Source organism: Gekko japonicus, unplaced genomic scaffold (genome assembly GCF_001447785.1).
Source record: "Gekko japonicus isolate JY-2015 unplaced genomic scaffold, Gekko_japonicus_V1.1 scaffold2887, whole genome shotgun sequence".
NCBI lineage: Eukaryota > Metazoa > Chordata > Lepidosauria > Squamata > Gekkonidae > Gekko > Gekko japonicus.
The window spans coordinates 141651-166097 of NW_015167142.1; the positions used below are offsets into that span (position 1 = coordinate 141651).

At 46.8% G+C, this 24447-nt stretch overlaps 1 protein-coding gene across 2 annotated transcripts in view; it reads right to left on the minus strand.

Annotated features, from left to right (window-relative positions):
- The window catches only part of FAM49B (family with sequence similarity 49 member B), an 82932-nt gene that overhangs the window by 37342 nt on the left and 21143 nt on the right, over positions 1–24447 (minus strand). For both annotated transcript variants that reach the window (XM_015413071.1, XM_015413070.1), the window contains exon 2: positions 6009–6085. The gene's annotated coding sequence lies outside the window, so the exon portion shown is untranslated. The remainder of the gene's footprint in view (positions 1–6008; positions 6086–24447) is intronic.

A 24447-nucleotide genomic window follows, 5' to 3' on the forward strand; every position in this document is an offset into this window, starting at 1 on the left:
CAACAACATAGATAGGAACTCTCGGTCTGGGGTGAGTGATGCTCTGTATTCTTGGTACTTGGGCAGGGGGCAACAGTGGGAGGGCTTCTAGTGTCCTGGCCCCACTGCTGGACCTCCTGATGGCACATGGTATGTTTGGCCACTGTGTGACAGTGTTGGACTGGATGTGCCATTGGCCTGATCCAACACTGGCTTTTCTTATGTTCTTTTGTTTAACCCCCCTGCACAATGCAGGGAATTCACAAAAACCTTCCCCCCACACCCCCAGTGACCTCTGTTCCATGTCTAGAAGATGACAAAAAACCTCCACAATTCCTGGCCAAACTGACCCCAAAGTGGCAACCATCATTCATTTCCCTGGGCATGCTAGAAAGTGCCATGAGATCTAAGCACTGATGCAACCCTTCCTGCCCTACTTCTCATGATCTGCCTAAATTCACACAATCCACATTGCTCTCAGATGGCCATCTAGCCTCTGTTTGAAAACCTCCAAAGAAGGAGAGCCCACCACCTCTCGAGGAAGCCTTGTTGGTCTCTCAGGTGCTACTGGGATCTAGCTGTTCTACTGCAGACCAACTTGGCCATCCTCTAAATCAGAAGTGTCGAACTCATTTGTTTCGAGGGCCAGATCTGACATAAATGTCACTTTGTCGAGCGGTCCATCTGTGCCATAAAATGTAATGTCAGGTATCAGAGATTGAAACTGTATAAAGGACGGCTGCCGGTAAGCTTCAAGTTGGCGTACCGTCACTGCAAGACCCCATGGGCTCGGAGGGGGGTTCAGAGGAAAGCCCACATGGGCAGACTGTAGAGGCAGCGGTGCCGCACAGGGCAGATGCTCCCATGATGCTTGACTGCTCCAGAAAACTTTGTTCTGCCATGCTGAAGCCACAATGGGGTGGCTCCACCCACTCCCCCCAGCACACCCTACCTTGCATAAGTTGCTCGCGGGCTGCATAAGGGCCCTGGATGGGCCAGTTCTGGTCCCCGGGCCTTATGTTTGACACCCCTGCTCTAAATCAACAGCATTTACTCTACTAGTCTGGGGGTGCGGTGGGGATCTTCTCAAGACGGATCCAGTTCTAAGCATGGCTCCATGCCAACAACATAATTAGCGGTAATTTGTTTTTCCCATAGACAGACAACCTGAATACTTAAACAATGGTTAAGGGAAGAAGGAGAAGAGGAGGAGGAGATCGGATTTATACCCCGCCCTTCACTCGGAGTCTCAGAGCGGCTTACAAACTCCTTTCCCTTCCCCTCCCCACAACAGACACCCTGTGAGGTGGGTGGGGCTGAGAGAGCTCTGACAGAAACTGCTCTTTTTCAAGGACCGCTCTTGTCAGAACTATGGCTTGCCCAAGGTAATCCAGCCGCTGCAAGTGGAGGAGTGGGGAATCAAACCCGGTTCCCCCAGATTAGAGTCCTCACGCCAAACCTCCACACCAAACTGACTCCGATATTATAAGGTGAGGCTTAAAACATTGAAATTTTGCAGGACAAGGAGTGTCCTGAGAGTTCAGCTTCTCGGATCCTTAAGAAAGAAAGTCAGCTTGGCCCTAAATGTATTCTTTTCATCAGAGACCAGCGCACAGAGAAAAAGAGAACAGGAAGGACCAAAGAACAGGGCTTATGTGCCGGCTTCTGCACTGGAATTCCCAGTATTTCCTTTCACTCTAAAAAGCGACTGGGGAGAGAACATTAGACATGGCTCAGCATGGGGGAGGGGGTCTCTTACCTCTCCGCCATTGCCCAACAGAAATCCCATCTCCTCTGATGATTTGTAACAAGAAGAGGGGGAGAGAGTACCCTCCACCCAATCCAATTCACACCCCCCCCAAAAAAAAAATCTTCCACAGAGGAAATGAACTTTGCCAGTGCAAAGAATTCAATTTCTAGCCATGCAGATCAGAAATGCATTCTGTAAACATCCTATGGACTATTGCTCTGATCTCGTACAGCTGCTCTGACGTCCTTAATAATGGCTTGTCTAGTCAGTCACCGGTGGCACACATGGATCTGCTTAGAAGCGATCGGGCCAGGAAGCTGGAGTAGCTTTCTAGTTTGATTTCCTACTGTATAGTGCAGAAATGGAGGAGACGCTGAAGAACGTTACAGACCATGCCGCTTCTTCTACGCCTGTGTTTGCGGCCAGAGCTGCATGGCCGCCTGAGTCCTTGGAAAGTTCTACGGGTCGGGGAAAAAGGAGACTTCGGGAATTCTCACCAGCGCTAACAACTGCTCCCCAAAGTCCCACAAAAATAGTCACCGCCACGTTCCCCACCCCCACGGTTCCGGCATCACCCAGCATCCTTCCTACCTACTTGACCTCTCTCAAAGAAACTGAATCCTGTCCTCTCTACTGCTACACGTGTCTTTACTCATTGGGCCTGAAAACTCTTAACTGGAATGGGATTCTTTCGCTGGCTGTTTGGGGGAAGCGTGGTCTGGGGAAGGAGGACCACCAGCTGGAGAGCTGGGCATGTAGGGCCTGACTTTCCCTTCCTCTACTTCGGTTCTGTTGGGAAATGTTGGGGAATGTTCCTGGCAACTCTGGCTTCAGGCAAGCTTTCCACCAGGTTAAGTGCCTGCAGCAACCAAGGGAAAGACGACGGAATTTTGGCCCCCTTTCTCCACGAGCACAATCTTACGATTGATCTGGCGAACGGCTCTCTGTGGCAGATCCCAGAGGGACCCGCGCGAGATCAATGCAATTCACCGTACTGCAGCAACCCCTACGGTGGACAGAAGAGATTCAACCTCTCAGAAACGCCCTGATTTCCTGGCAGCAGAGCTTGCAGAGAAAAGCAGCAGTTTCCTCACTTGGGAAAGTTCCCCCCTTCAAGAGAATATAAGAGGACTTACACACCTCAATGGAGAAAAAGATCTCAAAATCGAGCAACTCACTAGGAAAAACTAGGAACCTCAACAAGTCTACAGACTGCCTTTATCATTAGGTGGAGAAATATGTCTGGGGTGGAGGGGGGGTGGAATCCTATTCTAGCAAACCATCAGAAGGTTCATTTCTTCAGCTGATGCATCCTCATTTTCCCCATACAAGAGTGGACTCAGACCAGGCACATGTTAATTTCCTTGCCCGCATAAGCGCTTTTCCTTCCCTGGCAGCGTTCATCTAATTTTCGTCTGGGTTCCTCAGAACCCCCATCTCCTTAGAGGGGGTAGGTTTGTTGGCCTGAGGACCTCTTCCGCTCTCCAGAACAGACTTGCTCTAGTGCATTAAGAGTTTTTTGCTTTAAATTAATGGATGGGAGACTGTTTTGCAACAGAGGCTCGGCCAGTGTGGTGGCCACGAACAGCATTAGCATCCTCTCCACACTTGTTCGGGAGCCAGAAGTGTCAGCAAGGTGATCAATTCTCATATTTTTCTATCATGCCTCAAAAGCCAGCAGGGGCAAGTATGAGGAATGCAAGGAAGAGGATTTGGGAGAACACCTCCGCATCCACTTTGTACATCCACTACACTTACAGCCACACTAAAGAAATTCAGGGACAGGGAACCTGAAGAAATTCAGGGATGGGGAAGGAGCCAGTTTGGTGTAGTGGTTAAGAGTGCAAACTATAATCTGGGAGCAGCAGGTTTGATTCCCCAAACCTCCATGTGCAGCTGCTGATGTTACCTTGGTTCAGTTACAAGTTCTTTCAAAGCTGTTCTCTCAAGGGGAGTTCTCTCAGAGCTCTCTCAGACCCACCTACCTCACAGGGTGTCTGTTGTGGGGGGGGGGAGGGAAAGGAGACTGTAAGCCACTCTGAGACTCCTTTGGGTATTGAAGGGCAGAGTATAAATCCAATCTCCTTCTCCTCCAAGGGCAGTGTTTGCCAGTAAATGACATGCTCGAGACAAAAACTGCCAAATGGGTTGGGAGGATTGGGGAACATCGCCCCCATGAATTGTGACTGTCGGAAACTTTTGGAACGGGCTCTGCTCCACTAAAAAGAGAGGGCAGATACCTTTATTTGCCTATTTACATTTTCATTATGGGTGATGGTTGTTTTAAAGGAAGAAAAGTTACCATCAATCTCTTTTTGCACAGTGACACTTTCTTTTCAATTAAAATCCTGTTTGGGGGGAAAAAATAAAAAGGATAAACCTCTTCAACTGGAAAGCTGCAAAAGCCTGATTCATACTAAGAGGCAGCAGTACTGCAGGCAGAAACCACTCCTGATGCCCTATTATCAAAGGGTCCTGGAAGCTAATCCATTCCCGACTGCCGTCCACCCCTGGGTGAGAAAGGCAATATGACGTTACAGGCCAAAATTCCTGTCCACACAGCACATTTATTCCACTCGATTTTACTCCAAAGGTTAAAGAGAAAATGACAACACTATACCGGTGTAGTAGTCAGAGTATCAGACTAGGATCTGGGAGACCCAAGTTCGAATCCCTGCTCTGCCAGGGAAGCTTGCTGGGTGACCTTGGGCGAGTCATGCTCGGTTAGGCTAACCTTCCTCACAGGGTTGTTGAGAGGATAAAACAGAGAAGAGAACGCAAGCTGCTTTGGGTTCCCGTTGGGGAGAAAGGCTGTGTATAAAGGTAATAAATAAATAGAAAGTGTGCTAAATAGAGGACTATGCCTTAGACTTAAACTTAATGGTCACTCTCTTGCTCTGAGGGACTCTAAAAACCATAGCTCTGTTAGGAGGCAAGTGATTTAACAGAAGGAGGAGGAGGAGGAGATTAGATTTATACCCCACCCTTCACTCGGAGTCTCAGAGCGGCTTACAAACTCCTTTCCCTTCCCCTCCCCACAACAGACACCTTGTGAGGTAGGTGGGGCCGAGAGAGCTCATTCCAGAGCTGTCCTTGAGAGAACAGCTCTGACAAAACTATGGCTTGCCCATGGTCATCCAGCAGCTGCAAGTGAAGGAGTGGGGAATCAAACTCCATTCTCCCAGATTAGAGTCCACGCACTTAACCACTACACCAAACTGGCTCCTTCAGCTGAATAAAACTGCCAGAATTCTTTGAGGAAAATCATTCTTGTTTTATAACCATTAAACAAAGTAACCTTTTGTAGAGTAGATAGGCCCATGGGAATTACTGGTGCGGATGCAATAATCCTCCTGTGGAAGAACCAATGAAGTTGGAGAAAGTCTTCAAATTCTTCTCAGTAGAGTGGTAGGACAAAGGAAGGACAAGCCACCCTTTTAACGACTACTGCTGGGGGTGGAAGGAAGGAAGCACCATTCTACCTTCTGACCGTCTTCTAGTAGAACTACATGTTATACTTTCTTATTTTACTGGCTTTTTAAAAACAATCAGCAGATGCAGAGATTGCTATTTAAAGAGGCAGTGTCATGGGGGAAGGGAAATTTTCCCTTCACCCTGTTTTCCTCCTGCTGCGACAATCTGGTTCAACCTCCAGAGGGGAACACTTCAACTTTCCAAGCTTTCTACAGTAATGTGAAAACAACTGAAGGATCACAATTTTCAAAGGAAAATGAAGCAAACAGAAAGAGTTACCAGACGTACTCCGCCCCCTTCAAACCACTGCCCCAGTGATTGCTTTCTGTCAAAGGAAAAGAAACGAAAAAAGTAGAAAAGGTCCTTGAACTCAATATAAGGCGTAGTTCTACACTAACTGTCTACAGAGCCAGTTTGGTGTAGTGGTTAAGTGTACAGACTCTAATCTGGGAGAACCGGGTTTGATTCCCCAGTCCTCCACTTGCACCTGGCTGGATGGCCTTGGGTAAGCCATAGTTCTGATAAGAGCTGTTCTTGAAAAAAGAGCAGCTTCTGTCAGAGTTCTCTCAGCCCCACCTACCTCACAGGGTGTCTGTTGTGGGGAGGGGAAGGGAAAGGAGTTTGTAAGCCGCTCTGAGACACCTTTGGGTAGTGAAGGGCGGGGTATAAATTCGATCTCTTCTTCTTCTTCTTCTACAGTTAGGGTAATATATTTAACCTGTCGTTTTGATCAGCGAAAATAGAAATCACTCAGGGGGGGGGGGATTAAGATATTTATAGGCATGAGCACTTCACAAATACTTACCAAGTGACAATATCGTCTTGAAGCTTTTGTAGATGATGACACCTTATAATGCAAATGCAACAGTTTGTCTATGCAACCTGGTGAGATGAAAGAACAAAACACAGTGAAAATGAGATTATATCGCCCAAGGCGTGTTGTTATGTGTCACCCGTTAAAAACAAGTTCAACCAATTCCAAGTGGCTTCCCCTAATCAAATACTGAAGATATCCCAAAAGCCAGAGCAACCAGATAAAAAATACATTTAGGTAGTATTTCCCTGTGGGGCTGGAGACAAACTCATCTCTCACACGTTGCCTTCAGCAATTCCAAGATTTACGAGACAGCACGGTGAGAACACTTGTATTTAAAATAAAGACTATTAACTCTGAACAAGACGCAAAAACGCCCAAGCACTACCAATTTCTGATTTACTAATATAATTTACTGGGGTGTGTGTGTGTGTGTAATATGCCCCCTTTTATGCACCCAGCCATCTCCCTCATATTGTAGCCTCCCCCCACCCCACCCCATCAACAGAATGCTCTTCAGCAAGTGGTCCAGAGAATCAATCTATGAATATTCAGATAATACTTTCCATTGCTCAGAGAACAGGAAGCTGTAGTTAAGCACAATGCATGCCTTGGATCTGTGTGGGAAACGAGGGCCAAACTAGACATGCAGTGGCCACAGGTCCTATCTGTGGCCGCTGATGCCATTTTAGAGAAGATTTTGACCATTTAAAAATGCATTAAGGGGGACCAGGTGATCTTGTCTGTCCCACACCTTTTCAAGTACTGAAACAGTTCTGCAGCCTTTTTAAAATGGATAAAAATCTTCTGTACGATGACGTTGGCAGCTACTCGTTGGACCTGTGGCCACCATGATGTCTAGTTTGACTCTGTGCAGGGGGTTGGACTAGATGACCCTGGAGGTCCCTTCCAACTCTATGATTCTATGATTCTTTTAGGTTACTCTGTATCTGATGAAGGAACCTTTGACTCTCCAAAGCTCACACCCCGAAAATCTTGTTGGTCTCTAAGGTACAACTGAACTCAAATCTAGCTCTTTCAGGTTACTACATTTGACAGACCTGAAATACACGGCCCTACTGTAGGGCAAGGCACAAGTTCATAAGGACATAAGAGAAGCCATCCTGGCTCAGGCCAATGGCCCCTCCAGTCCAACACTCTGTGTCACACAGTGGCCAAAACCCAGGTGCCATCAGGAGGTCCACCAGAAGAAGTGCCATCTGCCACCAATCCCTCCACAGCAATCAGAGTGACAGAAACTGGGGCAGTTGGGGTGGGGTGGGGGAGAGTGGAGATGTGAGAGATATCAGTCGGCAGGGGTCATTTCATAGAAAAAGAGGTGCAGGAGCTCATTAGCATAACTCATTAGCATAACTTATTTGCATATGCCACGCCCCCTGACATCACCAGAAGTGTGTCAGAAGGCAACACCCACCGCTCAGGCTCCACTGGACTGTTCTGGATTGCTAGCTATTGGCGGGGGGGAACGTGCAGATCTGTCCTCACAGAAGAGGGAGAGCTTGTACCTGAATAAAACTTGGTCTTAAAGGTGCCACTGGACTGTTTTGGACTGGGGGGGCGGGGGGGGCTCTGCAGCTTACCTGGCTGCTTCTTGCTCTGACTGAGGGCTGCTGGGAGCAGGGGGTGGGGCTTGTTGCATGTGCCCACCCCCGGGCTCTTTACTGCCGGAGCTCCGCTCCTGTGCACTCCTGCAGGAAATTACCCGTCAGTCGGTAGGCAATACTTTGGTTTAAAAAGCTGCCTCCTTCCCTTCCAGGTGTGGAACACATTTTCACATCCTAACAGAGCCCCATAAAAGCAACTACAGGGGACTTAAAATAAAGTTTGCCCCCAACAGATTCCAGAGTCCCACCAAAGGGACAGATACCTCCTTTCTTTCCCCCACCAAACGCACTCCCTGCGCAAACACACAGAACTGAGCTCTCTCCCCCCCTCCTTGGCCCTGCCCAGGCAGTGAGGCAAACAAAGAAGAAGAGGAAGAAGAGATTGGATTTATACCCCGCCCTTCACTCAGAGACTCAAGAGTGGCTTACAAACTCCTTTCCCTTCCCCACAACAGACACCCTGTGAGGTACGCGGGGCTGAGAGAGCTCTGAGAGAACTGTCCTTGAGGGAACAGCTCTGACAGAACTATGGCTTGCCCAAGGTCATCCAGCAGCTGCAAGTTCTCCCAGATTAGAGTCCACACACTTAACCACTACACCAAACTGGACGCAAGAGGATGTCTTTGGGCATTTAAAAAAAACGAACTCCTCTGATGAAGTTCATTAGTCGTGCTGCAACAGATTGAAAAGTCTCACTGGTCAGAAGCTTGTAAAGTGCCTTTCCCAAAAAGGCAACAGAGTCCTGATTTAATAAAGACGGGCTCTGAGGGACTCATCAAACAAAGGCTGCCTTACCTCAAGGCCAGGAGAAGGAAGCATCAGGTAATGGATTAAGGTGCCACTACGGGTGACAGGGTGGATGACTCGAAGGGCACAACCCACCTCCACCAACCCCATTGGAACAGCCCTCCTGTGCAGCTTTTGTTCATTTCAATGGAACTGGTACAGGTGGCCCTTCCAACGGATCATGGCCCCTGCCAGTGAGTGGGAAGCAGGGTGGATTTCCCACCTGAGGCACCACAATGCTCCAAATAAACGCGTGCAAAATGCGTGGATTTTGAACCATGTGCCCCTTGGAGAAAAGCAAGGAGAAAAATAATGCAGGTTAGATCGTATGGTGTGTTTCCTCACTGGCTCCAGACCACGAGAGTTAATGAAGGCTGGAACACTCTAAGACAGTGGGATGGGGAGACTCATTATAGCCTTTAAAAAAAAACACAGAAAAAAACAAGGTAGGCTGTGGGAAAAGAGAGAGACAGCCCTACCAGGATGAAAACAGAGCCAACCACCCTTTGACTCCTGCAAAGATTGGAGTTGTACCCCCCCCCATTACCCAATATGCACAGGGATGGCCAAACGGCACAGTCAGTGAGCCAACATGGCTTCCAGAGCACTTTTACATGGCCTCTGGAAGCTTTATCAGACCTTAATCCAATTGCAGTGGGAGGAGGAGGAAGAGGAAGAAGAAGAGATTGGATTTATACCCCACCCTTCACTCAGAGTCTCACAGCGGCTTACAAACTCCTTTCCCTTCCCCTCCCCACAACAGACACCTTGTGAGGTAGGTGGGGCTGAGAGAGCTCTTTCCAGAACTGTCCTTGAGAGAACAGCTCTGACAGAACTATGGCTTGCCCAAGGTCACCCAGCAGCTGCAAGTGGAGGAGTGGGGAATCAAAGCCGGTTCTCCCAGATTAGAGTCTGCGCGCTTAACCACTACACCAAGGACTGAGACAGCATTCACGCCTCAGGATTCTCTTTCCGGTTTTTGCATACCGTCCCTTGGCCCGGCCTAAGCACACATGCACCAGCATCTTGTAGTTCCTACTAAGTTTTACTACAGAGCCTGGCCCTCCGCGAAAGGTCGTTTTGTGCATCCATACGCACGTCCGGCCCCAAGCCTGGAGACGAGGGTGGACTCCAACAATGGCACAGGTGTTTCTGAGGCAAGAGCAGAATAAGGAGCGCACCGGGAACAAACTGTCTATGAACGGCAAGAACCAACAGCTGTATCCCCAAGAGATGCACAGTTCCATACAGGCAACCTAAGCTGGGTGACCGCCGGTGCCGGATGAGCAGAAACTGGGGGGAAGAGAGGAAAGATATTTAAAAGCTCTTTTTTAAAAAGTATGGTTGTGATTAAGTGCCACCGACTGCAGCCAGCCCCGTTACCAGCAGTGAAGCCAGGTCCGCATGAACCATTACTATCAATCTCTTTCGCTGCTTTAACTTCTGCTTTTGCAGAGTTAAAATGGGGGCGGGAGAAAGGCTCTTCTTCGCGACCCACCTGAACCCTACTCCTGAACTCGCATGATCATCGGCCCAACGGGACCTGGCCCGGCCCTTCCCACCACAGAAGAAAGGAACATTTCTCTCATCAAATGATATAGAGGGGGAACTGGGATAGCTCCATACGACCTCACTGAATAAGCTCCTTCTTGGTTCTCAAATAAAGAAACACACCTTATTATGTAATCCCTATAGATGTAGTCAACATTTGTTGCAGTTATGAACACACAATCCATGTTGTGTTACGCTGCCCTTGCTTGCAACATGGAGACCCGGCATGGTGTAATGGTTAAGAGCAGCGAACTGAAACCTGGAGAACTGGGGTTTGATTCCCCACATGAAGCCTTCTGGGTGACCTCGTGCCAGTCACAGTTCACTCAGAGCTCTCTCAGCCCCACCTAGAGGGGAAGACGATTGTAAGCCGCTTTGAGATCCTTTAGGGTAGAGAAAAACAGGGCATAAAAACCAACTCTTCTTCTACTACTATCTCAATTTCTTTATTTTTCCCCCTAATTAGAAGGAAGATTTGAGAACCATTCATACTGTGCTAATAATCCAAATGGCAATTAGGGATCTCTATCTATCTATCTATCATCTATCTATCATCTATCTATCTATCTATCTATCTATCTATCTATCTATCTAAGCAGAAATTAGAACCAAAATTTTTTTTTTACAAAGACCTCTTATATAAATTTGATTATTGCGCCTATGAATTTTGCCATTGAGAGGGTGACATGACCATTTGTATCCAATAGTGGCCATGACGCCTGGGCTTGCACATTTAGCAAAACTTGGTGACTAGGAGAAAACTACTTCATTTCAAACTTTTCCAGCAACAGGTGGAAAACGAATTCCAGTCTCACATTATGTTGTCGAAGGCTTTCACGGCTGGAGTTCATTAGCCGTTGTAGATTTTCCAGGCTGTATGGCTGTGGTCTCACGTGGTCCAGTCTCACAATTGCATAATCACATTCATACACACATTGCCCTTCCAATGTGACTGCCAAAGTACTTTTATCAGTGGACAATACCAAAGCTCAAAAGAGCTTTTACTCTGGCCAGAATGAATTCTCTTTGTTCAGCAGTCTTGAAGGGAAGATATTAAGAAGTGCCATAGAATACGTAGATGCTCATTTGATAAAGCTGAAACTATTGAGCATATGATTATGGAGTGTCCTATATTTAATGAGCCAAGGGCCAGTTTAATTACTCCTTTATTTCACAAGATGGAAAGGTCTAACGAGGCACCTGATAGGGCGAGGGGACGGGTGACTTGGTTATTATCAGATACAAATGATCCTGTTACTCTTTCTGTTGCAAAATTTGTAGAGGCATTAATTAAACAGCAGCAGAAGAATATCAAGTAAGGCATTAATTTATTTTATTTTACTATAGTATTTTATGCTTAAGGCTATAGCTGTATGAGCAGAGATAGATAGATAGATAGATAGATAGATAGATAGATAGATAGATAGACAGACAGACAGACAGACAGACAGACAGACAGACAGACAGACAGACAGACAGACAGACATTCACGCACACAAGCAGAGATTTAAGACCTAGCAACAGATAAGCATGTACGCATTGTGGAAAGATGTGCTGTCTTTCCTCTAAGCTCCAGAAAAAAAAGGTGCAGTCACCGGGAGCATAGATTTATTTATTTATTTATTCAATTTATACCCCACCCTCCCCACCAAAGCAGGTTCAGGGTGGTTTACAAGGCCACTGGCAACATAAGAACATTAAAACAATAAAAACAGTTAATATCATAATATCACAGAGACGCTAGCACAGAAGTCAGCAACCCTAGAATCTGAAACCTGCTTACCAGAGCAGTGCAGCTGGAGTTGTCCCAAGCGATAGTCCTGCCCAAGCCAGCCTCAGCAGGGCTGAGAAGTCAAAAGGTATGAGTGATACCCATGCAACTGCACAGTTCAGTGACTACTGGGAAAGGATGCTACTCACAAGGAAGTAGCAGATGTCATGTAGCACTGGAGACATATATACTAAGCAGTGTTCCCTCTAAGCCGAGTTAGTGTGAGCTAGCTCACAGTTTTTTAGCCTCCAGCTCACAGATTTCTGTCTTTGTTCAGGAAGGGTGGCTCCAGAGCTAGGTTCCCTTTAAGCTGTGCCAGGCTGTGCTGGCGCACCAATTTCCCCTGGCCAGCGCAGCAATTTTTACCACAGCGCAGGGGCAGGAGGTTCCCTTCCAAATGGCCATGCAGCATGGATCCATTTGCTCAGGCAGCACAGAAACACAGCAGTATGCTTTGTGTTTCCTAATCTGGGCTGGTCCCGCCTCCCCTCAGCTGGGGTTTGCTTGCCCTGTGAAAGGGGGCGCGCTGCTACCCTCCCTGGTAGTCCTCTGCCTCGTGCTCCTGGAGATATTCTGGCCCAGAAGGAGGACTGGTCTGTTGCCCAGCTTCTGCCCTTCCTGAGGTGAGTTGCCTGGTTGTTTGTTTTGTCTGGGGGTGGGGAGCTGGCCTCAGCAGCGTGCTAGAGGCGATCTGGTGTGTTCTGGTGCTTCGCAAAGTGACTCTCTGTGCCCTTAAGCCTGAAGAAGGGGGGGGGAGCCAACCTCAGCAGTGTGCTAGAGGCGATCTGATGGCTTCTGGTGCTTTGCAAAGTGACTGTGCCCTTAAGCCTGGGAGGTTAAGTAATACAAATATGTTCCATATAAATATAAATAAGTTTAATATAAATATATGGCTTGTAATACAAATGACAATAGTTTATATGTTGTTTGTATGTTTGTACACTTAAATAATATTTTTTTTAAATGTCGGCCCACTCACAGTTTAACGCTAGGACCACTCTTGGCTCACAGGGTAAAATTTCTGCTCACGAGACTGCACACCTTAGAGGGAACATTGCTCCAGAGCAAACTAAATTATGCAGTAGCCAAATCACTCGCTCACAACTTTAACGCCAGTAGCTTACAAAGTAGAATTTTTGCTCACAAGACCCCACAGCTTAGAGGAAACATTGATACAAAGCGCTATTTTCATTTAGTTCTAGTTCAATTAGACCTAGTTCTCAATAGAAATCCTATGGCTGGAATGGCCTCTGCTATTCTGGACTACGTAAAGGAGAATTCTGAAACTGTGCTGTTCCTTGGTGTGCTAGCTTTCTGCATGCAGAGCTTTTTTAAAACTCACAAGCCCCTACCTGCAGCTAGAAGCGACACAGTCCAGTTGTAGCTTTGTGAGGTCCGAGTCCTACATGACAAGTGCATCAATTGCAAGGGAGTGGTGTGGACAACACCACACACACACCCTTTCCTGGCACTTCACCTTGTCAAGCCTAGCATCCACCAGGTCCAGCAAGACCACAGATGCACCCAGCTGACTGATGGCAGCTCACCCTTTCAGAGTCCAGCTGTCTGACAATTGGTTGCTGGGAACCTCTGCCCTGGGGGCAGGGAAGAGGAGTGACAGGGCAGAGTGGGAAGGAAAGAGATTGCTCAGGAGGGGCTATTGGTCCCTCATGGGCTTGGCCACACCCTCCTCCATAGGCTTCTGCGTAGAGAGAGGACTCTGGGCCTGCCCCAGGACTGGCTAGGGACTTTAAAATGGCTTGAAGGAGGAGGCCAGTGAGGACAGAGCAGCTCTGGTTCTCAGCTTAGAAGGGAGCAGAGCTACAGGAGGTGGAATAATAATAATAAGAGACTGGATTTACACCCTGCCCTTCACTTAGAGTCTCAGAGCGGCTTACAATCTCCTTTCCCTTCCCCTCCCCACAACAGACACCCTGTGAGGTAGGTGGGGCTGAGAGAGCTCTTTCGAGGACTGCTCTTTCAAGAACAGCTCTGACAGAACTATGGTTTGCCCAAGGTCATCCAGCAGCTGCAAGTGGAGGAGTGGGAAATCAAACCCGGTTACATAAGAACATAAGAGAAGCCAATTTTTGATCAGGCCAATGGCCCATCCAGTCCAACACTCTGTCACACAGTGCCCAAAAATACCAGGGGCCATCAGGAGGTCCAGCAGTGGGGCCAGGACACTAGAAGCCCTCCCACTGTGCCCCCCCCCAAGCACCAAGAATACAGAGCATCCCTTGCCCCAGACTGAGAGTTCCTACCTATACCTTGTGGCTAATAGCCACTGATGGACCTCTGCTTCATATATTTAGCCAATTCCCTCTTGAAGACGTCCATGCTTGTAGCCCGCCACCACCTCCTGTGGCAGGGAATTCCATGTGTGAATCACTCTTTGGGTGAAGAAGTACTTCCTTTTATCTGTTCTAACCTGACTGCAATTTCTTTGAGTGCCTGCGAGTTTTTGTACTGTGAGAAAGGGAGAAAAGGACTTCTTTCTCTACCTGCTCTATCCCATGCATAATCTTATAAACCTCGATCATGTCACTCCTCAGCCATCCTTTCTCCAAGCTAAAGAGCCCCAAGTGCTTTAACCTTTCTTCATGGGTGAAGTTCTCCCAGATTAGAGTCCGCGCACTTAACCACTACACCAAACTGGCTCTCAATAGGGTGGTGCTCAACCCCTGCCCCTCTCTGCCTGAGGGAGAGGGAAGGAACTCCAGCCAAAAATGGACCCTGGCACAGATTGATGAGGACCCTACAAAAATTGAGTTTAATCATTTGATGTATTGATTATTCGTTTTTTTAGTCAGGCTAGACGACGTCTCCATTTGTCAGAGAAGGGCCTGGAAGGGCTACCTGCTCCCCAGGTGAAAATTGAGTGCTTCCCTATCTCTAACTCACAGGGGAGCTGTTTACTGTCAATTCTTACACGTTGCTATTCAAAGGCCAGGACTGGGGGACACAACTGCACTGCCTGTGGTTACTCCACAGCCACAATTTAAGGGGGGGGGGCTTTGTTCCTTTCTACAAATGTATCTTGGAACTGGAGGGGGGAGACACACAACCCTGACTGTTCACACAGATATGAAGCCTGGAATTACTTTAGCTGTCTGGAGCTTAAAAAGTGAGCAAGAACTGAACAACTATTTCCTTCCATTACCCACCATCCCAGCAAACCACAGAACAGCCATGTAGTGACTCCAGCGAGCAACACTGATCAGTTTCAGATCTGATGCTTGCTGACTTTCCGTTCTGCATGATGAAGAGCTCTGCATAAGCTGGCAGCTTGCATAGTCTCCTTTCACCCTTTGCTGTTATGCATAATGTGTGGCTTTCTCCGGAACCAGCCGGGCAGCTCTTGAAAACCAGGCCTCTCTTCAGAGATCACGGAAGTAACTATAACAGATGACAAGCCTGAGCCAGAATGCAGAGAATACACATACTCCGCATGGTGTGAAGACAGTACAGTGTTGGCTGGGCTGTTAGAAGGGAACTGTGGTGTGTGGGAGAAATCTGGAGTCAAAAGCAAAAAGCAATGAAATGTAAAGAGAAAAAGTGATAGTAAATATCTGGCTCGATGACGGCTTTGTTTGGAAAACCTGAAGGAAGTTCATTGTGTACTCAGAAGACTGCTTGGCACATATCCTACATTTGCCAAGCTTCCTGTATCACCAGTAGTGCCAAACTAGAACCAATGGTTTAAAATTAGGGATACCCCCGGATGACATACTTGAATCAAGGCAGAACCCAACACCATAAAAACTCAGAGGGGCTCAAGTTATTGTACTGCTGCACCTTCTCATGATGAAGAAGGGAACTTCCTCAAATAGGAAGCTGATATCTACGCTTTGCAAATACAGGAAAGGACTGAAGACATATGATGCAGGTTTGTTGCTGAAATTGACCCGAGGCCAAAAGTGGAAGGAGTCAAAAACCAGAGTGAACATTTCACAACTGTAAACTGTCTGGACTGAGGACCGCCTGGACAGTAAACTGTTCTGAGCTTCAGGAGTTGGTGCATTTGAGCTGGTTTTACTAAGCCGCCTCTCCGCCCTCAGATCCTACAACGTGCAGGAGATCTGGAAAGGAGTCAGCCCTTTTCACTGGCCTTTGCAGGGCACCTCAAAAGAAAGCACCTTCAAAGCGGGAAGCTAAAGAAGTCACTAAGTCACTCCACGTCATGCTTCGACAGCGCTCCAAAACAACACGAGAGGTTTTGGTGGCTTTAGGGTCCCTAAAACCATGACTTGAAGAAAGGAGGCTCAACCTTTTTCTCTCCATAACAGAAGTCCACCTTGCAGAAAAATGAGAGCCCTCCTTGAGTCCTCTGGAACACATAGTGGGTGAAGGACAAAAATAAGAGGTGTCTTCCGGTATGCCAAGACGGGGGCAGGCAATTTTCAGGCAGAGATGCGTAGTCTCCAATAACTACTGCATTTGTGGAACCTTGAATATGCACAATAAATCAAGGAAATCAGTTCCAAAGAGTGGAAGGACAAGCTCTTTTGAAGTGAGCACTCTGCTAGGGACTATTTTAAGTCCTCTGATAAAATACCAGGAACATACGAGGAAAATTACTGAAACCGTTGCAATACATTAAGTGCAGGACTTGCTGAGCTTCCAAACTGAAAACCAGCTCAATCACTTCTTGGCACACGGGTGGTGCATAAGCATTTTTCCTATACCTTGCATTCTGAGTCAGCTTCCAAACATTGTGGGCACCCACCAAGGCCGGATTTAGACTTGCTGAGGCCCTAAGCTATACAAAACCCAGAGGCCCCCTACTGTTTTAAATTACATCAGCTGGTCTCAGAAAAATTTAAAATATATACGCCTTTTTAATATTTGAAATAATTTTTTATATTGTGTTTTTATTCGAGGCCCCAGCAGATTGCGAGGCCCTAAGCTGTAGCTTATTTAGCTTATGCGTAAATCCGGCACTGGCACCCACAATGCTCTCCATGCAGAATTGACACTGCAGTCTTCTGCAGGATTACTCCAGTCTGGAACCATCAAACTCAATAGGCTGAGACTGGAGATCTATGGGCTTAGAGAGGAGTAGCTCTAAGGAAGAAGAGGAGATTGGATTTATACCCTGCCCTTCACTACCCGAAGGAGTCTCAGAGCAGTTTATAATCTACTTTCCTTTCCCCTCCCCACAACAGACAGACACCTTGTGAGGAAGGTGGGGCTGAGAGAGCTCTGTGGCATCCTTGGTTATTGGGGAGACTGGGTTTTACACTCTCTGTGTATATAAACTTGGTGGTTTTCTGATGCCACCAGGAATTAAAAATTCCAAATCTCTCTCTTTTGGTAGTATGACCTAGGGTCTGGGGCACTTCAGAGGACTATGTGGCCCTGAGGAAGTACTGTACTGATTTCTGGGATAGGTTTAAACAAAATTTGATTTATTTAATAAAGAACAAAATAGGTTTCTGGTTATTTTGAACAGTTGCTGAAGAAAGGAACTTGTAAATATAACTGGCAAAGCTTGGTGTTACAGTCTCTCAACCTCCAAACTCAATTCTGACAGGCTTATACACGCAGTATACTCTCTCACACATATATATAGCCACACAGGCTAGTCTCTTGGTTTTATTCACACTGAAAAGAATCAACTCTCTTAGTCACACATACAAAACTGTTGGTCTTATTCACACAGAATTACTCAAAATTCCATAGTCACACAGACTATGTTCTCTCTTCAAGCTTCACACACAGAATCTCCATATAGACACACACACCCAGAATCCTCTCAGACACCCTCCTCCCAAACTCTCAGTCAGCAGCCAATCAAATCACATCTGTCACCCTCTATCATTCATCTCATATTACTGCAGTCAAACTAAAGGAACACACACACCAAAACATGGAATCATTACAAGCTCTCGAGAACTGCCATTGAGAGAACAGCTCTGAGAGAGCCATGACTGACCCAAGGTCACACCAGCAGCTGCATGTAGAGGACTGGGGACTCAAACCCAGTTCTGCCAAATTAGAGTCCACGCTCCTAACCGCTACACCAAACCGGCACTATACAAGCCGCCACTGTACCAGTCCCATCTTAACCAAACCTGATGCTGGTGGAAAGTGCTGTCAAGTCACAGCTGACTCATGGTGACCCCTAGTGGGGTTTCCAAGGCAACAGACGTTCAGAGGCCATTGCTTGCTCTCATGTCACAAACCTGGTATTCCTTGGAGGTCTTCCCAACCAAATACCCAAGCCAGGGCCGACCCTGCTTAGCTTCTGAGATCGGGCCAGCCTGGGGTATCCAGGTCAGGGCAAGCAAAGTTACATCCTCCCAAACCCACTGGCTTAACTCTGCTTAGGATGGCACTCTGTGTCTTGGTTCGTCTCCTCCAAAAATGCAAAGGTGACGAGGCGAAAATGAAAACCCAGGCATGTCCGGAAACTGCAGGAACTGTCCCGGGCAAGCTGATTTAAGGGGAAGTCGAGACTGGCAGTCTGCTATGGGGCAGGGGAGCCAGACAAAGAGGCAGCGCGGTACACAGCACAATCTGCAGCTTGCCACTTTCCCCCTCTCTTTTTGCACAACCTCTTTCATTTCCCACTTCTCCGTTAATCGTCTTCCAATTACACTACAAGAGCAACAGCACACGAAGGGGTATTTTGGTCACTGACTGGCTGACTCATAGAGATGACTGTACTGCTTGTACTTCCACAACAGAGAGAGACCTGAAATTTGGCTCACACGCACCCAGCATAACCTGTTTACTAGCAAGGTCTCAAAAAACCATTTTTAATATACTGTCCATCAGTGGCAATTAGCCACATGGTATAGATAGGAACTCTTGGGCTGGGGCAAGGGATGCTCTGTACTCTTGGTGCTTGGGGGTGGGGGCAACAGTGGGAGGGCTCCTAGTGTCCTGGCCCCACTGCTGGACCTCCTGATGGCACCTGGTATTTTTGGCCACTGTGTGACAGAGAGTGTTGGACTGGATGGGCCATTGGCCTGATCCAACATTGGCTTCTCTTATGTTCTTATACTGCAAACACCAATCCATTCTCAATGGTCAGAGTTGACCTTTCCCCAGTCTAAGGATGGCTTGAGTGTGTGGCTCATTTGCGAACGGCTTCAACAACCAAGGTGCTCCATACCAGGTTTCAAAGACATGCCTGGCTTGGTGAACCTTCCAAGCATAAAGCGAAGACACAGAAGTTTCACCTACAATGACACGCAGTCCTTCACATAAAGACATTCATCAACATGTTTGTACTGAATGAAGGGAGGTATCCAGTGGGGAGCCAGAGGGCTCATTTCTGGGCCCGTTACTTTTCGATATTTTTATAAACGATCTGGAACAAGGGTGTGGAGGGGCTACTCATTAACTCTGCAGATTGGGAGGAGCAGCGAACACACCAGTAGAGACAGAATTCAATGATATCTGAACACGCTGGAAAAGTGGGTGGATGTGAACAAGATGCAATTTAAGAAGGATAAGTACTGAGTTATACGTCTGGGTAACAAAAATGAGGAACACGCATACTGGATGGGGGATACACTTCTGGGTAGCAGCGTGTGTGAACAAGATCTTGGGGTATGGGTGGACCATAGGTTAAACATGAGCAGCCATTGTGATGCAGCGACAAAAAAGGCTAATGCATTCTTGGGGTGTATTAACAGAGGCATAATATCCAAATCACAAGATGTGATAGTCCCATTGCACACTGCATTGGTCAGGCCACACCTAGAGTATTGTGTGCAGTTCTGGAGGCCTTACTTCAAAAAGGATGTGGACAGAACTGGAGCGTTTGCAGAGGAGATTGATGAGGATGATTGGGGGCCTGGAGACCAAGCCCTATGAGGAAAGGCTGAGGGACTCGGGGCTGTTTAGTCTGGAGAAGAGGAGGCTGAGGGGGAACATGATTGCTCTCTTTAAGTATATGACTGGGCTGTGGCTTAGAGGAGGGCAGGGAGCTGTTCCTGCTGTTGGCAGCAGAGGGTAGGACTCACAATAATAGGTTTATATACGTATATGTTCAACATCTCTATGAATGCATAAGTGGTTCTGCTACTTATTCTTCTAACTGAAAATTATTTTCTCTGCTTGCAGCTGTTTCACAGAGTCCACCAACTTCCAGTGTGGCTTTTTGGTTAGTTCGGGGGGGGGAGGGGGCTACAGTAGGGTCTCAGAAGTCCTAGTTCCTACGTGAAGCCATCACAGAATTTTAAAAATACAGCAGGGGGAGGGGGATGGAAAGCTATTATGAAACACCACTATGAATGAAAACCTCGGGTGAGATTTAAAATGTTAAGAGACTGTTTCGAATTCTCTCACTCGCATGCCCACACTTTCCATTCAACTATGAAAACCTCAGGGCAGCAAAGCCGTATCTTTAAAAGTGCCTTGAGGCATCTTAAAGGAGAATACCTCCCTAACGGGAGCAGTACACACTTGGCCATTACGTGATCACCTCAGATTCTTTGGAGAAAGGGAAGCCCTGCTTGGGTACCGTGCAAGGTAGCCAGCAGTCACTTCAAATATCACAACACTCAAAGGCGGGTGAGAAGCAACCAATAAGGAATTAAAATATTACCAAGGGCCATATTTGTTAGATAGGAAGTCCGCAATATTCTCACACTTAAAGAGAGAAGCTCGATAACAGAATGCTTTAACTACAAAACAATTCAAAGAGGAAAGGCGGCACTTCTCAAACAGATCAAAGCCATCACGCTTCACAAGATTTGCATTTCAAAGTCTTCCAGCTCTGCCGCATGTCCCATATTGAGGCTAACTGTTTCAGAAGAACACCCCAGAAGCGCAACATGTCTATCAATTATATTCATGAAAGTGACAAATTAGGTTAATGACATGCAACTGCAAACTATACAAGAGCGGCTCGTAACGCATTTTCCAATATGGCTCTTGGCGAGGGAGAAGGTTACCTACCGCCACACTAAGCAGTCGTCTGATGTACTGCTGGCAAGGGGAAGATTTAGGCCCTGCAAGCGACAAAATGTGTTTGCTAACCGCTTGCAGTAGGTTTGTCACAAGCTCCGACTGCATTCAGTTAGGGCTTCCTTCCTTCTACCGATTTGAGTCACATCCTCAAGTTTGGTTTCTTTTAGAAAAGGGAAACAAAATACATTAAGACGCCAGAGGCCTGATGCACATTTTTGTGGGCGCAACATGCTTCCTAAGTGCTTTATACAGATGATCTCAACAACCCTTAACAGTCCCTGTAAAGTAGTGCTGGCATTATCATCCCCAAATTACAGATGGGGACTAAGAGCTGGTTGAATCAGCCATGAAATCTGGACTATGGACATCCAGTGAACAGTCACCAGTCTTCTCTGGTTAGTAAGAGGAGCAATCATTTGATTTGTATCTCAAAAGACTTGACCCCATCATGAAATGTGCCCTGTTTGTGGCAAGCAACTGAAGTTTTACCATCACAAACTTTTACCAACCTTTAAAGCAGTTTGTGGACAGAGCAGAAAGCAGGGGTTTAAAGCAACTCTGAGTCCCTTTAAACCCCTGCTTTCTGTTCCCCCACAAAAGCTGCAAAAGCAGCTGAGTGGCGGGGATCACCTTCCCACCACTCCGCTATTTTTCTGGGCTTTTTCTGTGTACAGTCCCTTTAAAGAACAAGTTGCTCCCTGCTGCTCAGCTTTTGGGGAGAGGCTTTCTGCAAACCTCATTTAAAGGGACTGCAGTCTCTTTCAACAGGGTTTGCGGGGCCACAAACTGGTTTGGTTCACGAATGAAGTCCCTTTTCCAGTTTCCATCTGCACACATACCAGTATTTCTGCATGACCTTAAAGACCAGAAGTCACACCTTTCAACAATGCATAGAATAATGAATTCTACACCCAATGCTGTAGAAAACACCGGTTTCAATGGAAGTTTTAATACAAGCTACTAACCTGCCCAAATATTTTAATATACAGATTCTTTGTTATACAGCATGCAAAGTGAAACAAGGATATGTTAGGTCGGATCCTGCAAATCTTTTCCACTAGCAGCAGCAGCAGAGGAGGAAAACACTCAGCTGAACAGATCTCTACAGCACCCAGCTTCTTGCATGACCCTCAGGTTGCCGGAGACCACATTTGTCAAAGAGGGGGGAAACATTTAAAACATTTGCAATGACAGTAATTCTGAGGCCAAGTTAGCTTCTTACTAGCAGACTTCAAAAAGGGAAGCGAAAGTCGTATGTTGATTTATTTATTTTTAATTAAGAGGGTTATATTCAGAAACTATTCTAGGACCGCTGTATTAAATGTTTTATTTTTACAAGAGCTTGGGGTGAAAAAAAAAATGGGCATTCTGCTCATGTTAATTTTAGTATTTCCTCTTTCTTTAAATGTGGGGAATTTGGATACTGCAAAAATGTTAGCAGCCATTTTCCAGGTTGCTCAGAGATTAGCAAGATCAGCCAAATATGGATATGTGTTAGAAATAGTTTCTGTTATGTCCTAATCTACAGTAGGGGACTGAACCAGAAATCAGCACAATGTCACACTGCTGGGAAGAGACCAGAGACACAGTGGGGATTCCCCCCACAGAAACACTACAACTGACTGGTGTGAGGAAATCTTGCTGATACAGAACTATGTCGGGATTTCAACTGGCCAACCAGGGGGCATAATGGTGAAGAACGCAGGCCAGTTTTGAACAGATTGCAGGCCCAAGGAACTACCACCCTGGAAGGTGAACACAGCACAATGCTTGTCTGTACTACTGGGCATTACAGTGGGGCATGAAGACCCCTGCAGAGCTGGTAACCCCCACTATACGGTCATCCAGTTCTTCTTTCTCCTTTTCCGCTACCTTTCCCCGTTCTCGGAACACAGCTTGGAGTTCTCACTTCCAATACTAGGGGAAGTCGGTTCCTCTACCTCTTCTTCACCACAGAAAAGCCTGACACATTGAGGAATAAATGCAAGACAGGCAGTACTGGCAAGCACTAAACCCACTAATTATTACCGAAGTTCTGAATTATGTTCTGCTTTAAAAAAAATAATCTGCTCCAATGGAGAGTGCATTTTACCCCCTTGTGTACATGAGGAAATGCGTGTCATCTTTTATTCAGCATAAATTATTCTGGTTTTGCTAATCATGCGGAGAGGCAAAGAGCAATGAATACCACTAAAGCTGCATTCCCGAACACCAGGAATCTATTCCAGCCATCCCTCTGGCTCCTTTTAGCAGTTTCAAATCTAGGATCACAGCCACAAGGGACAGGTGCCTGCTTTGTAAATCCAGTGAATACCACATTCCTTCCCATAATCTAACCCCAGAGGAGTGATAGAGGCCGATCATGCCTATTGGTGGTGGCAGGGAAGGGAAGAAATCCTGCACACAGTTCTGGGGGGAAGTGGCCCCCAATTCCTCAGAAACTCCCCATCTCTGGACTGTATCACTGCGTGGGTTTCTTCATATTTTGATAAGGTTTATATCCACACACACCCCACCGGCCTTCGTTTATGGGAGAATTGTAGAATTAAGATGCAGGACAGAAAAACCCAGTACCCACACTGTTGGGCGATAAATTCCAACTCATGTGATGCCGAAAGACGCCAAACTGTGAATTTAATGAAACTTCAGATTAGAATTATGAGGTTATGAATGAATCAACACTCTTCACGGTGGGCATACGCATAACATATAAATACAAAACACAGTCTTACTAATACAGAACCCTCCTTTCATGGAAGTTCAGGGCAAATCTATGAATACACATAAGAGGTAACACCTGGGTCTTGGGTGCCTCCATTCCCTTCGGTGCAGAGCTAGAACCGCACAAGCATTTCTCTGTATGTGCCGAACAGTCAGAAGCAAAGAGAAAAGGGCCTTGAAAGGAACAGGGAGCTCCAGTCGGTCATCACTAGGTCATGGCTAATTTTAGTTGCATTATATTTTTTTTTAATAAAAAAGAGGTAAACTACGGCACAGTGTAACCCTTCACCTCCTGGAGTCCACGCGGATTCTTCCATTGGTATATTTAAATGCTTTGGTTTATAAATCACTCTCTTGGTTGAACTGTCACACTGGTTCAGCCACCTCAGCCGTTTGCCTGCACTCTGCATGACGTGGATTGCACATGTATGGAGTTTGCACGCAGCAATGAGTTAAGCATCTGAGACGTAATCGTATGGCTAGCGACAATGGGAATACTCCTTTGGTGCTCGATGACATCTGCCCTGAGCTAGCGCGTGGTTCACTGTATTTCCTGGCTGAAACTGAGCTGGAGAATGAATACCAGATTGGGTTGAAGCTGACAAAAAGGAGGATGTGCCCTCAGGCCCCACTTCAGAAGCCTCCCAAACTCCAGCTGGAAGTAAAGTTTGTTTAAGCATGACAGGCTTCTCTTTGCCCTCCCGTTATTTATCAGATGGCAGATTTACACACAGGAAGCATATAATGACATAAAATATGAAACCAAGTAGATACAACAGTATTTAAACATATATATAATATAAACAGATATATAATATGTAATAATATAAGTATATTTATTCATATATAAGTACAAGAAGAGGAACCCATGATATTCGCGGGGGGAGGAGCTCCACATGGAGGAGGAGGAAGCAGCTGTATGTAAGCCTTCTCCCCCCCTTCACCAAGGGCGAGGCTCGTGTGGGTCCCACCGGGTCCACCAAGCCTTCTCCTCCCCTTCACCAAGGGCAAGGCTCGTGTGGGTCCCGCCGGGGCCACCAAGCCTTCT